A 14,502-nucleotide genomic window follows, 5' to 3' on the forward strand; every position below is an offset into this window, starting at 1 on the left:
AGGATTAGGGTTTCCTTGGTTTCTGCAGAGGATGATCTCTGCAGTGGGAGGTTTGGCAGCAGCAGGCACCCCTTCTGATGAGTCACAGGAGGCTTTTTCAGAGGAAGGATCTAAGAACTGTGCTAGTGCTTTTCTTGCATTTTTTTTTTCCTGTTCCTTCCAAAGGGCCTTTTTTATGCCATGTGGTACCTGCTCCGTTGTCATCCTTGCCCCATACAGCCTACCTTCCTCCATTTCCTCATCCTCCTCACTGCTGTGGTGGTTGAGAGAGTGGGTAAAAACTGTCAGCTCAGGATGGATGGTCTTAAGTTACTAAGATCTATATATAGCAAGGTGGGTGGAATTTCTGTTTGATGCAAAGGTTGATGGAGGTGTGAATTCATCCTGTGTTTGTGGGGGAAGGCAGAAGGGAATTGATTCCTTTTGCAGCCTTCTACCCCCAAAGATTTGGGAGACAACCTCTGGAAATCAATGGGAAATTTGTTACTCTTTTCTGTAAGCCCCTTGGCCCTCTCAAGGATAAATGGGGTTTGTTGGACGTCTCCCAAACTTTGTGGTAGGGACGATGTTTTGTTTTCCTGTTGGTAGTCTTCCCTGTCAAGTGCTCTGCTGTCACTGGGACTGAAAAACACCAGCTGACTGATGGGAAGCGAACCTAGTTAACTTGTGTGTCCTGAGTGCAGGGAAATTTAGGCTTGTCTTCAATCCTTACGAGTGTGTGGGGCTCATTGGTTACTCCAGTCTGCTCCAATGCTGTGTAAGCTGTTTCCTTACAAACTTAAAATGCTTGAAAACAAACCAGTTCATATTTTAATTTTTCTCATACTCTTTTAAAAAATTCGTTTATGTTCCTCTACCCCTTCTTTGCTGTTGCTCCCCAGCTGAGCTGTTCAGCTCCCCAGCTCCTCACAGAACACTGAGTGATTTCCAAATTCACAGTTTCCTTTTACTCCTGAGATGAATATTGTCCTGGAGAAAGCCTTGGAATATGGAGACGAGATCAAAGCAGACACAACAACCGAACAGTGGCAGTAAAACTGAAGCTCTCACTTCACAAGGAGCTTGTTTGTGAGCTGAACTATGCAGTGAGACCTGTTATACTCTTGTATTAGTCCTGAAGGGTCTCTGCTTACCCTTACAGTACTGCACCACTTCTGCATTTTCACTAGTTTTATTTCCCCTTGGTGTGAATAAGCAAATGCAAGGCTCAAATGATAGCATAGTCAAGCTGGTTCCAACATGTAAACAAAAGCACTAGATAGAAAAATAAAAGGGGAGAGCAAATTGCCTTCTTGATCCATAAAGCATTAAATGCTGAATCCCCCCAGGCCTCCCTTTTTTCATGTACCATCCATAAACTCTGTGTGGGATTTGGATCTGCATCATGGCAGAACCTGGGTGTGCTGCTGCCTGTGTGTAGTGCATGCCTGTGTGTCTGGCAGCAGCACAAAAGAAACCAGTTGATGATATTCATAGGATTAAAGGCCCGGTTCCTGGGGACACACTTGGTTGGATGCAATTAAAATGCCTGTCAGGCATTTGATACCAGCAACCCCTTGACAAACTGCTTCAGCAGCCGCGAGGTGCAGCATCCGATTGTAAGTGGATGATGGCGGAGCTGGCTGGCTTGTCATTGTTCTCGAAATTTCTGTGGCCAGTGAACTCCCTCTTCCTCTCCCACTCACCCTTTTTTCCTTTTCACCACTGCGGGGACTTTTTCTAATTTGCAGTTTTCCTTTTCCTGACGTACACATGGTAGATACAAGCTGGTGGCTTGCAGACTGCGTCTGTCTGGAGATAGGCAGCGATCTGATGGATAACAACACTCCGGGAGAATGATTATGCAGCAGTTATTTAAGGATTGGCTTTTGTGGTATGGCGGCATGTGAGCTGGTAATGATTTTATTTAAAAATTTAATTTAAAAATTTGTTTGCTTGCTGAGAATTTGAAAGAGTTATACCTTTATGCCGAAGCTTTTTTGATTTCGTCTGCTGTAGATTAAAATCTGTAGCAGTGCTCACTGGATGAGTTAAAATGAATAGGTAATAAACTTCTGTGGATTTGTTTATATATATGGATGCATGCATAATGTGTATTATATCCAGACACACCTTCATGCACACATGCCGGTATGGATATGTTTATGCATTTTTGTCTTTGTATGATAGAAGAGGAACTTTTCTCATAGCTGAAAACTGTTTTTCAGCAAAAAATAAGTGTTTTCAGGGGTTTTTTTTGCCCCTCCCTTTGTTTTATATTAACAGATTCTTCAGTGTATAGTCTTGGACGCAGTGCGCTGATTGGAATCTACTTGTTTGCAGATCGGAAAGGTAGGACACCTCTCTTTGAATGTGGGAATGAATGTGAATATAGGGTGTGGGCTGTTCTTTGTTATTCTATTTTTCTTTTTGTTTTAAACAATAGTTGTTTTTCTTTGTTTTTGTTGGCTTTGCAGAGATTTTCAAATTGTTTTGCCAGGTACTGTAAAGCTATTTTTGATTTGTAAGCATATGCTCTAGGTAATTAACTAGTCCTTTTGGCTGCAGCTACCAAGGGGCAAGATAGAGACCTGAGTGCATCTCTATTGTCTTGTATTAGTATAATGAGACTGCAAGCTGCCTCCCATCATACCACATTTGGGGGTCTTCCTAATGCTGATTTTAGCATCAGCAAGGACAGAGTTAAACTCACAGGCTTGTTTTGAGCAGGTACAATCTCTCACAGGAAAGCAGCTCAAGTAGCTCAGGGTTCCAGCAGCCTGTCAGTGCTGGGTGAGCATCTGTCTGATGGCTTTTTGACATACCACCGGCACTTCAGAAATTGTATCTGCATATGAAAATGAGGAAAACAAGCTGAGTTTTTTGACAATGTCATTGCCAATTCTGGGAGCAGCAGTTTATTGTCCTCTTTCTCTAGTACATTTTGGCTGTGGTTACTTTAACCCCTTGCCTGTGTAAAGGAAAGAGTGAGGTAAAACGTTGCAGAATAAAATGTCTGAGTTACTTTGTACTTGTACCGGGTGTGTCTGGTAGCTAGGGGAAACAGATCTCATTGATTTACAGTGGACACTGTGCCTATTAAAAAAAACAAAACAAAACAAAAATCTAGTCAGGGTTGAAAATCTGCTCCCTCCACCTTTATGGAGAGAGGGAAAGGTATATCCATCTTGAATTATCTTCTCAGGTGCCAGTTCTCACCCAGCACCTACCAAACCAGACTTCATGGTGTTCTTCTCAGGTGTCCTACAGGTGGTCATACTAGTCAGGCCTGCATTTAGACCTGGAGGGAATGTATGCAATTAAAATATGCATGTGTCTTTAGCCTGAAGTTTTAGGGGGGCTTTTAAAAACCTGAAAAAAAAAACCTGAGAAATTTTTCTGGAAAGGCAGTGATAAAGCCTGGACTCCTGAAATAGCCAGTGTAGGTCCCCAGACAGGCAGGAGTCCAAGCCAGAGCCTGGGCATGGGCAAAGTTATGGGCCACTGCTAACAACAAAGCATGCCTCAGAAAGGTGATGAATAATCAATGTCATTGAAATGAATTTCCAGGGCTGGTTGATGGATGCTGTTTTCTGAGGGAAAGCATTGTGAATTTTCCCAGTTATTCTCTCTCCTGTTTTTCTTACATAAAATTCTATTCTTTGTTTTCCTGTTCTACACATCTTCCATTCTCTTGGCCTTTGTAGTTTTTCTGTCTTGGCAGAAGGCTTTTTACCTTATAGATTTTCTTGGCTGGATACAATTCTTGAAAGAAGTTCTTTACCTGCTAGTTTATTTTAGTTGTTTTTAATACTGTTTCCTTCTGGTATCAGTTATTGCTGGACTCACTGAAATAGAATAGCCTGTAGTAAATAGTGTATAAAATGCTTTAATTTGTGAAAAATGCATTTAACTATTTGATTTTAGCTTAGAGCAAGTACCTTCTCTTCCCTTTACTTTTAATTTGTCTTCCATTGTCCAAGGCAATGAGCCAAACTGCCCTCTCATTCTGATTTCATTAATGTTTTGCAATCTCTGTCTCAAGGACTATTATTGCTTGCTGGGCTTGATGTCAGAATCCATGGTTTTGCTGCGGCATTGGAGAAGGGGAAAGGAAGGATCTCTCACAAATAGAAATGATGGCATTGTTATCAGACAAGTAGAACAGCCCAGTTTTTATAATATCGGTGGATAATCTGTCCAATTTGTTGACTGCATGATCCCTTCAGATGAATGGTTTTCATCTGCTATGGGAATGTCTCTTATCTGCTGTGCACAGCATTTTATCAGTCCTCTATGGTATCCTAAAAACAAAGAAAGGGCATCACCTATTTGTTATTAAGTCAGAGTTGGTGGAGGCTGAATTTTCTTACTGCATGTACATATAAAATACATGTACATGTCTTACACTTCTGATTTAGCAGTCATTTTAACTTCCTCCTTTGATCTTGGTTTTTAAGATTCATGTTACAAATCGTTCCTTTGGGCTACAATGAGGAAAATGAGATGTTATGCTGGCAAAAATTGAAATTGTTTCAAACAATGTAATTTTCTTGATGAAGAGGTAAGGGGCACTTAGGCTGTAAGAAGAGGATTAATTCTAGATTGACAGGATTTAAAAATCCTGTGGCCACAGGGGTAGCATAAGTTGGCTTGGAATATTTAAAGAAAAATATTTTGTTAGCTGATGGAAAAAGGCAACAGAAGCCAGAGTGTGCAGTGGCATTGAGATGTGCTGGATTGCTGTTTATGGACTCCAAGGCATACACCCAAGATGACGTGATGTTTGGCACTCACCTTCAATTAAACATATGACATGTTGACCAAATGCACCAAAGGCATCCAGAAGGAACGTGTAGCATCAGTTCATCCCCAGGGCACTCCTGCAGAGAGTAGCTTCAGGAGTGAACTTAGGCCTCCATGTCTGCCCCTGCCTTGAGATCATAATATGTTTTTAAACCCTGCTCGTAATGACCCTCACAGAGGAGGTAAAGAGGCCATTTGCTTTATGGCTGTTCTAGACTAGGTCTCAACATTGTTGATTTGTTTGCTCGGGTGATTTGTTAGATCACCAGGATTAATGTTGTCTTGTCCTATGATTACATGAAACAAGTAGTGGTTTGAGCATTGGAATGAATGGTACTGACTTTGATTTATGTCTTGTGTTTGATGAACAATTCTCAGTGAAGATTTTCCTGCTGTTCTACTGATTGTCTCCTAGGCCAATCATTAGGTGCCAAATAAGAGTCCTATATTATGGTTTTTCTTTCAGCTGCAATGTGAGTGGGGTCACTTGCAGGGTCTATTTTTTCTACTTGACTGTTGGTTTTCATGGGACTTGTAGGAAGGCAGTTACCTCAGTAACAAAATGGGCTGAAATTGGTCAAGGGACTCAAAAGTTACTAGCTGCAGAGAACATAATCCACATGAAACTGGTTTTCAGTGGGTAATTCTGGAGCTAATATATCCTGATGGAAGTTCTTTTCATATGGGTTTGCATCTTGTGTCTTGCCCTGCCACAGCTTCCATTATCCCAGTTTCTGTGTGGTGGTGTGCTGCCAGCTGAGTAGAACATGACATGCTCTAGAGCTGCTCTGGCTGGCCATTGTGTGCATGTGTTGTCTGTCTGGAAGGTCAGAGGCAGTGAATGATGAAGATATGGCAGTGCTTTCTTCATTTAAAGGAAGGACACATTTTAGCTTTGTTTTTCATTTCTAGGAAGAAAAGCAGTTTCTGTCCTTAATTCCCTGTCAAGCTATATTTAAATATTAAGAGCTATGGATAGTTAGCAGAAGTTTGGTTTAGTAGCATTAGAAAGGACCCTTTGTAACCTCTCAAGAAAGTAATCATCAAAGCACAAGAATCCAGTAGAGGATGAACTGGATCAGGAGATGGGCTGACATGGCCTCAGCCGGAGGAAGAAGATGCACCTGATTAGGTGCAGGCCTGTGATTCCTGTGAATTGCTGTAAACTGCTGGGGTTAAATCCTAAGTTTGTGTCCTCTTTCTCTTCCTTATTTTCTTTGTCTCTAAAACAAAGAAATGCCAGTGTATTTCTCTGGAGGAGTATTCATCAGCTTCACAAAATGATTGAGATCCTTGGTTACAGGAAGCTGCATAATTTAATCATGAGACTTAGTATGGTGAGTTTTGTCTTGGCTGCAGTAGTAAAGGTGTTTATGGTATTACTGCCTTAGCAGTAACAAATACAAAGGTTAAAATACACTTACTAAGACTTGATTCAGCTTCACCAATCAACTTAACTCTTTCTTTCTCTTTGCTGTATTGAAGTACATTGTGATCATAGAGGTCAGCAATGACAAGATGTTAATGAATAAATAGTAATCAATCTGTCCCATTTCACACAAAGGAATGGCTGATTCCTGATGGATACTTAGCTGGCATACCAAAGCTGGGAAAGGCAGAGTCTGTGTTGCCCGTAGCATGCTAGGAAAAAACGTCTATAGCAGCAGTGCTGCTGACTCATGCTTTACAACCCTGGAACATGTCCCAAAAGAATGGAGGTGCAGATGAAATTCCTTTCCCCATCTTGGTCAGGGGACAATTAATCTTATTATTTGCCACCAAGTGAAGCCTCTAGATAGTTATGCACTGCTGCTGTTTTCACTGACCTTTTATGGAGTGCATTAGCATGGAGCTTGTGAGAAATCATGGGCAATTAATTTTAATACTTTGGGTATCAGTCAGTGCTAAATGACAGAAGCTATTTACATTTGTTATCTGAGTCATCCTGGTTCTTGTGATAAGGTGATTTTTCTATATATATGGTTAATAAATCGCATTTATCTCTTCTTTTTTTTACTTGGTGTGTATATCTTCCCTTAAAAATGTGTGCCTTAATTGACGAAAATAAAATGAGTCACGTGTAAGGAGGTGCCTTTCATTAGCCTTTTCATTGTCAAGGGGAAGGGGTTCATGCCTGCTGGAGACATGAATAGAGAGCAGTAGGGGAAAGATCAGAGGTATGTATTAAGTGACAGGATAAAACTCCCTGTATCATCCAGTTGTCTCTGTCTTTGTGGTACCCAAGCTGCTTCCTTCCACATGCTGAGCACTCTGCTGCTCCTCAGCATCGTAGCATTTGATAGTGAGAAGTTTGATCTTGTGGCAGAATTCATAGCTCTGAGTTTGCTGGGGAGAAGATTCATGGGACAGCTCTGGGGACTTGCACATCCGCAAACACCTATGTCAGGCATTACAAATGTGGAAACAAAGTCACAACACATCTCTGTGAAAAGTTCCTTGACAAATCACTGCCAACTGCAAGTAGGGATCAGCACAGTCCAAGCATAGGTAGTACAGCAGAAAGGAGATTCTACTGAACTGGTTTCTCATTTCTGCTTTTGGAGAAAGCTCCTAGTTCTTACTGCTCTGTAGTGCCAGGAGCACTGTTCACCTGCCTGTACATCACTGTGCCGCTGGGCTGTAGTGTGCTCTCAGGCCCCACATGTGCTTCTGGCAGCACTGCGCACGTGAGGGACTGCTGCTCTCCTGCAACTGTATTTAACATCCTCTCTGAGCATCTGGAGGGTTTTTACTGGCATTTCTGAGCTGATAATTTGCAATATAAGATGTTAATGGAGTTGATTTGGGGTTTCACAGGCTTAAAAGTGTGTCTTGCCAGTGTGGATTTTCTACCTCCCCCATCTGTTTTTTTAAAATACTTGAGGCTGAGATATCATGGAGAAAGGGTAGCAGGAGTGGAAAACACAGGCTGTAACAACATGGAAGCTGATCAGGCTTTGTCTTTGGGCACTCTAGTCCTGGAAACCAGCCTGCCCATTGGGATTCAGCACTGCTGCATCATTTTTTCCTTGTATTCAGCCCTGAGCACACCAGAAGACAAACTCACTGGTAGCTCCAGCTTGCCTTCATCTCTGTCTGCAATCAGAGGTGTAAAAACCCTGTCTGCTGTCATAGTCCACCCGAAGTTGTCTCTGACTAGGGTCAGAGAAGGGACAAACCCTAGCAGTTCATAATTTAGGACAGAACTACCTGCTTTAGGATTTCCATAGTTGCAGCAGTTTAACTGAAATCTGTTTAAGGCTGGATTTACTTACATTGGTCCAAACCCCTTCTCAGCACCTTTTTGTGTGATTGTGGTGGCGTGGTGGATGCATTGGCATTGGGCCTCCTCCATGTTGACAGTGGGGTATAAACCAAGTTTATGATGAATCAAGATGGCTGATACCTGTATTGATAAATGGATATTAAATCGGGGCTTACTTGTTGCTGCAGTTTAAGTGTGTGCCAGCAAGTCTGTGTTGCCAGGCCTCATCCTGGAGCTGCAACTGGATGTAATCCTGGGCACCCACAGAGGTGCTCAGCCATGGGTCAGCTATCCAGTGAGGACAGATCCTTCACCCAATGACATTCTGCTCCAGTGACCTCCCCAGGCTTCTGGCAAAGTCAAGTGTAGTCTGACTGTTGATCCTGGGTCTTTAAAAAAATTATAGGAAACTGGAAACACACATACTTCACTTGTAAGTGAAACAAGGTGCAGCTGAATGTGCAGTGAGCTCCTCATTCATAATACATGCTCTGCTAGAGGCAATGTGCAGCTCCTACATGTATCTCTGAATCTCTAAAGGACTAGACAATATTTGCATAATCTTTTCTTGGGTTTAGCAACATGATGATAAAACTGAAGGAACATTAGAAGCCAAAGAATGTGTCAAGATGGCACTGATATATTTTTTGTAGACATAATAAAATAGAAGTTAAAGCAGCAAATTGGGAACCTCAGTAATGTGCTGAATACCCTCAGAGACTATTGAAAGCTAAGATTTAAAACTCTGTAATCCCCCTTTGTCCCACAGTCCTATGCATATACAAAAAGGGCCTACATCTCTTTCCAGAACCCATTGGGGTCCACAGAGGTTTGTGCTCTCAGCACCTGGTGCTGTAGGCGCACTGTACTTAGAGCTGGTCTTGAAGTCCCCCTGAGCAGAAGCTTGGTTTCTCCCTGGGTGGATGTGCAGTGCCCAGGAGAATTGAGTCCTCTTCTTGGAAAGTTTCCATGAAGTATGGCTGTAGTACAGCTAAGCATATTAACAAGCATTAAAGTAAGAATTGGTGCCATTATTTGTAGTGGTGGTGTTATGTAGTGAGTAATAAGACCAGCAATACTTGTAAGGGCAGAGTGAAGCGTGGGCAGAACTGCTCACTGTGATAACCTTCCCTGCAACATAAACAGAATGCCCTTGAGGGTCTAAATGAATGTGCTTACTCTTAGGTTCATGGTATTTAGTGTCCATTAGTAAAAATGTGCTTCAGCAAACACTTCTGGAAGTAATTATGAAAAGGTAAATTCAAGACTATTGTATACAACTACTAAAAATAGTTTTACAATTGTATACTAGCCAGCGTGTGTAAAAACTTTAAATGCCAATGTGTGCGTTATTCACAAGTGGGAAACTTGAGCACTTTCATGATTAATTGTAGAACAAAAGAGATGGAAATCATGCTCCATGACACAAGTAACGCATCCATGCAACTTGTAGTTTGCAAAATATAAATAACTCCCCAAAAGAATGCACTAAAGAATAAAAATCCCCAAAGAAACAAAGTCAAAAGAAAACAAAACAAACAGACAAAACCACTGAGGGAGAGTTCTCTGGGACTGTCATTCTGAACTGTTGCACATATTCTGGTTGTCATTAATTCTTCTGTGTGCCCTTAGTGTTGTGTTTGGCAACTCTTGGAGTGGGTGGGTGGGTGTAAGAGCAGAGATTTTGATCTTCATAAACCTGTTAGTTCAATGTGGTGGGATGGCCCTTCAGACACGGAACTGGCTAGGTTGGATTCTTGGGAGTGTTTGAGTGGCGTATTGTTGTGAAGTCCTGTTATTTTCAGTGGTGTTGTCCTGCAACTTTTGCCTCAGAATAGTATTTACAGATACAGTGAAGCCTAGAGCCTACCTTTTTTAGTGTGCTGTTATTTCTCATTTTGTATGTCTGTAGGAAATTTAATCTTATTTAGCATATTGAATGGAGGGAGGAAGAGGAGAAGAGTGTGTTGAATCTAGCAGTTCCAGCTCCTGGGTATTTGTGCTTGGCAGCCCAGGTGCAAGTCAGGACTCTCCAGGCAGAAAGCTCTGCACAGCTATATTGCTGTGGTTTGCTTGCACAAGCTGAATGTGGATGTCTTTGGGCAGGAGGGTGTGCACATGGCCAAAGAGATGTCTCCTGATTCTGCTGTCTTTGTGCTAGTGATGTTCTTCACCATGTGTGAAGGCCACTTCTGCTGTCAGTCATGTCACGCTGGCACTGGGACTCCAGCCCTCCTGCACAAGCAGGAGTGACACATATGTGCCTTTTGCTGAAGATGTTTATTTTTTCCTCTCTCAGTTGTAAAGTGATCTGTGGAGGAAAAATTCCTCTAACTTCTGCTGCTGTGTTTGAAAGAGGGATCATGGAGCCTTAGTGCAATTGTGATATCCTTTATAGGCAACTTGGCAGATGATTGTGTTTCTGCTTCAGAGACGTCTTGAGCACCAAAGCCACTTCAGTTACCTTTGGATTGTGATTTCATGCGACTGTGACTGTACTACAAAATACTTCCTGGCTATGCAACCCACAAATTTTTTGTTATTGTTGTTCTTCATATGTTAAAGGTTAATCTGAGCCCTGCAGGCCAAATATCAGTATTCAGCCATGGTGAATGGCTTTAAAAAATATTTGTGATTTTCCCCCTGAAATATCAACCTGTCATTAACCGTGGAGAAAAGCAGTGAGATGTACAAAAGGGGATACAGTCAAATCATTGCATCTGTGTCCACATGTTCATCTGCATTTTGTTAGTGTTTATGTTTGCATTTTCTGGAGCTCTCTTTATTACAAGTAGCCCTTGTAATAACACTGTTGGGACCTATGAAATTCCTTTCTGCAGTATCCAAATGGGCACAAGAAGTACCAAAACTGACTCTTCTATCTAATACCAGTGAAAAAGTGCTGGAGTTAGAAATATTTTTATGAGGTCTGTTGCAATAGAGTACTGTGGACAAACTGATTCCTGGAACAAATCAGCTTCTTCCTCTGCCCAAATATAAATTTGCTTTGTGTATATATGTGCATAATCAAATCTAATACAGAAATGTAGGCTTTAAAACCATGGTGTTAGGAGGAGAAGAAAATGATATACCTTCTTTCACTCACCCAGAATTTCACTCACTTTATAAAACCCCATAGTTTGAGATGTTTTGGGGCTTTTTTTTTTGTTGGGGTGTTGGTTTTTTTGTTTGTTTGGTTTGGCTTTTTGTTTGTTTTTAGTTTGTTTTTGGGTTGGGTTTTTTTTTCACTTTCTGCATCTGCCAGAGGGGAGATAATTGTTTCTGTCTTGTCAGGCAGAAAGGTTTTTTAGGTGTTCTGAAACACTGTTACTAAGCTAAAATTGGTAAAACAATTTTAAAAACAGTCTTACTGGGCCTAGTGCAGCACCTATGGAATTGACTGTTGACTTGAAAAATCTTAGGCAAGGCTTGCAGTGAAGGATAATCCCAGATGTGAGCATCTCCTTTATACATGTATTTCTGTTCAAATAGTTTACTAAATGTGATGAAAGGCCCAAACTGTTCATGTGTATTCTGCCAAAAATGTTACCACCTTTGGATTCGTGTTATGGTGCTAATGTGCTTTCTTGCAGTTTTGCTCCTTTCTTCTTAAAACAAGGGAAAGACGTAGTTGTATAATAGACTGTGTGGGAAAGAAAGTCATTTTATGACAAAGCTTAAAAAGGCTTTTGAGGATTTACAGCCATGAGTGTTTATGAGAACTGAACTTATTTTCATTTCCTAGCAATCCTGCTTGCAGAGATCATCAGGAGTTGGGTATCTATAAAGAGGAAGTAGTGCATGATGTCAGTAAAGCAGGAAGCAGAGATCCTCAGCCCCTGCAGGCAGCTGTAGCTGCTGGCCATGCCTGAAATGCTGACTAGCTAAGCTGCGGCGGATAGGCTGCCTGGCAGCACAAAGACAGTGGCACTCTGTCTTGGAAGGTTTGCTGTAGGAAGGTTAAGCCTATGGATTGAAGTAATCCTTGCAATATTAAAAGCCCCAGTCTTGCAGTATCTGTGGGGGATGGGCCTGTCAGACATCACGGAAACTTGCTGAAATGTCTGTAATTGAGTCTCTCTCACCAGCCTCTCCAATGTGTCCCTTACATTTTTTCAGTTGTCTCTGGCTGTTGGTTTGTTAGTCTCACCAGCACTTTTTGCTTTCAGTAAAATGTTCCCCATAGCAGAAATTTGCCTTGGATTTGAGCCCCTTAGCTGCTTAGTTGAATTAAGTCTTTTACCAATCCATATCATTCAAAATTCACTGGAGACCTTCTGCTCTGGCTACCCCAGCTGACACTGGTTTTCTAGTCGTTTTGTCCTGTATCAGTTGCTGATTCTCCCTGTCTGTGCAGAAAGTCTGTATCTCTGAAGTAAAATGGGCATTGCTTTTTTGGCCTCCTGCTATCTCTGGCAGCTTGTCTCTGAACCCTGATGAAACGCTGGGCTTGCCAGGCTGCCTGTCACATTTCTGACACAATGTGCCCCTTCCTTTTCCAGAGCTGTGCTGTTTGTCCCAGGGTCTGAAGCACGTGTTTTCAAGGCACAGTGGCGTAGCTTATCACTGCTGGGCAGGAGCATCTGGCCCAGGCTGTGCTTATGTTCTACTTGATGGAGAGAATGCATGAATTGCTGAATGAAAGCATGGAAGGAAACCCCATGACCTCTGCACCTGTTTCAGGTTAGGGGGCTCCATGGGACAAGAGCCAGCCTTTGAATCAGCATGTCTGGAGCTGGGCTGGACATAGGAAGACTACTTATCTGTTTAAATAGACTTGATGACTATTGTGTGGTTGCCATCTGTCCTCTTTCACACTGACTTTGTGGATAACTTTGTTTTATTATCATCTTTAACCATATCCTACTAGGCCTCTAAACTGCTGGTCAGTCTGCATTCATTGTTGAATAAAGAGACTGCCACTTTTCTTAACAGAAAATAAGCTTACTACAATAGTGGAAAATGAGCCTTTTTCCCCTGTTTTGGGGTGAGTGCCTTTCTGCACAAGCAATGTGATTGATAGGAGGGGCCTCACTACAGCATTTATCATCCTGAGTAATCGCAGCACTTTAATAGGACGCTTTGCTTTAAACAGAAGACAGTAGCTATATAAACAGTAGCTGGAGCATTAAACATTGAAAGCCAAAATACATATTATGATTTTTTTATATTAGGAGGGGGATAAAAAGCAGGGTTTCAAGAACAAGTGTTGGGTGTGGAGGATGCTTCAGGGAGCTCTGTGAAAAATTTGCTAGCAAGAGTTAAAAGGTTTGAAGGAGTTTTCAAGTGAGGTAACACTAATAAAAAAGTAATGGCAACTGTGTAACACACTGTAGACGCTGTTTGTTGTGCCAGTTCATATCCCAGTCAGTCTGTTTACCTGCTGTCAGGAGGTGGTACTGATTCATACATTGATGGTTGGTTCCACTGTCTGTGTGGCAGTATGGAGAAGACCGAAGGTCTTGTTATTTCTGGACCAAATCCAGATCCAGTTACATGCAGCAGCTGCAGGAGATCTGCAGCACTGCATGTGTTTGGGAATAGCAGTCACTCTGCAGCTCATGTTTTATTCATCTGTTCTTTCCAAATGTTCTCAATGTCACCAATGAAGACTTTTTAAAAGGCTGCAAGTACTGAAGTACCCAAATGACATTCTTCCCTTTGACAACCTGTCATGAAAGTTTTAATACTTGCAAGAAAGCAGGAGTTTTCTGGAAGATTTCTGAAGGCGTTTGTTGTCCTCAGACAGAAGTTAAGCCCAGGCAAGTTCAGGGTTCCCTTGTTGCTGTTGGAGGTGTCCTCCTACTTTTGTGTTCCTGAGGGCTGCAGGTAGCTCTCTGACTGTGCACAATTGAATTGTCCTTGTGTGCTTATCACTGTCACTTTCCAGTGCACATCTGTGAATTAAAAATTGAATGCAGAGGAGGAGGTTGGAGATGAAGAAGGAATCCATAAACTTTAAGTAGCTTATGCAGTGGAGAAGCAGTACAGTGCTTGAGTTCTCTAGATGCTGGTAGAAAAAATTGCTTGCATGAAGGCAGTTTTCTCCTAGATCTTCCACTGATTGCTCTGTAATTTGGGATGAATAATTTATCCTGCTCTCACACCTGACTACATTCCTTTTTCTTACCTAGAAAACATGTAGAAAACACATATCTGGAGGCTATGAGGTAGATACCTAAACTATAGGAATTTGTATGTATCCTGTATTCACTTGAAATTGTGGTGACTAGGTCAATCAGTTGTCAGGAGTGGATCTAGTTAATGCAAAAGGATTTACAAGTTGAAGGCATTGCTGTTAGAATGTGCTGTGGACAGGGTAAGTGCAAAGAGTTAAATGACAGTGCTTTGGTTTTTGCAACAAACAAAGCCCTGTGGTCTATAGCATGGCAGGGCACTAGCCTAGTGTTTGCTTGTAGAAGTAGAAATGCCAAATGCTTTTGTTGTGATAT

The 14,502-nt window shown here is 41.8% G+C and overlaps 1 protein-coding gene across 9 annotated transcripts in view; it reads left to right on the plus strand.

Moving 5' to 3' along the window:
- Positions 1-14,502, plus strand: part of MAP2 (microtubule associated protein 2) — a 241,230-nt gene that overhangs the window by 93,555 nt on the left and 133,173 nt on the right. For all 9 annotated transcript variants that reach the window (XM_085065656.1, XM_085065658.1, XM_085065659.1 and 6 more), the window contains exon 3: positions 2,266-2,331. The gene's annotated coding sequence lies outside the window, so the exon portion shown is untranslated. The remainder of the gene's footprint in view (positions 1-2,265; positions 2,332-14,502) is intronic.

This window comes from Lichenostomus cassidix, chromosome 7 (assembly GCF_008360975.1).
Source record: "Lichenostomus cassidix isolate B80296 chromosome 7, HeHo_3.0, whole genome shotgun sequence".
Taxonomy (NCBI): domain Eukaryota; kingdom Metazoa; phylum Chordata; class Aves; order Passeriformes; family Meliphagidae; genus Lichenostomus; species Lichenostomus cassidix.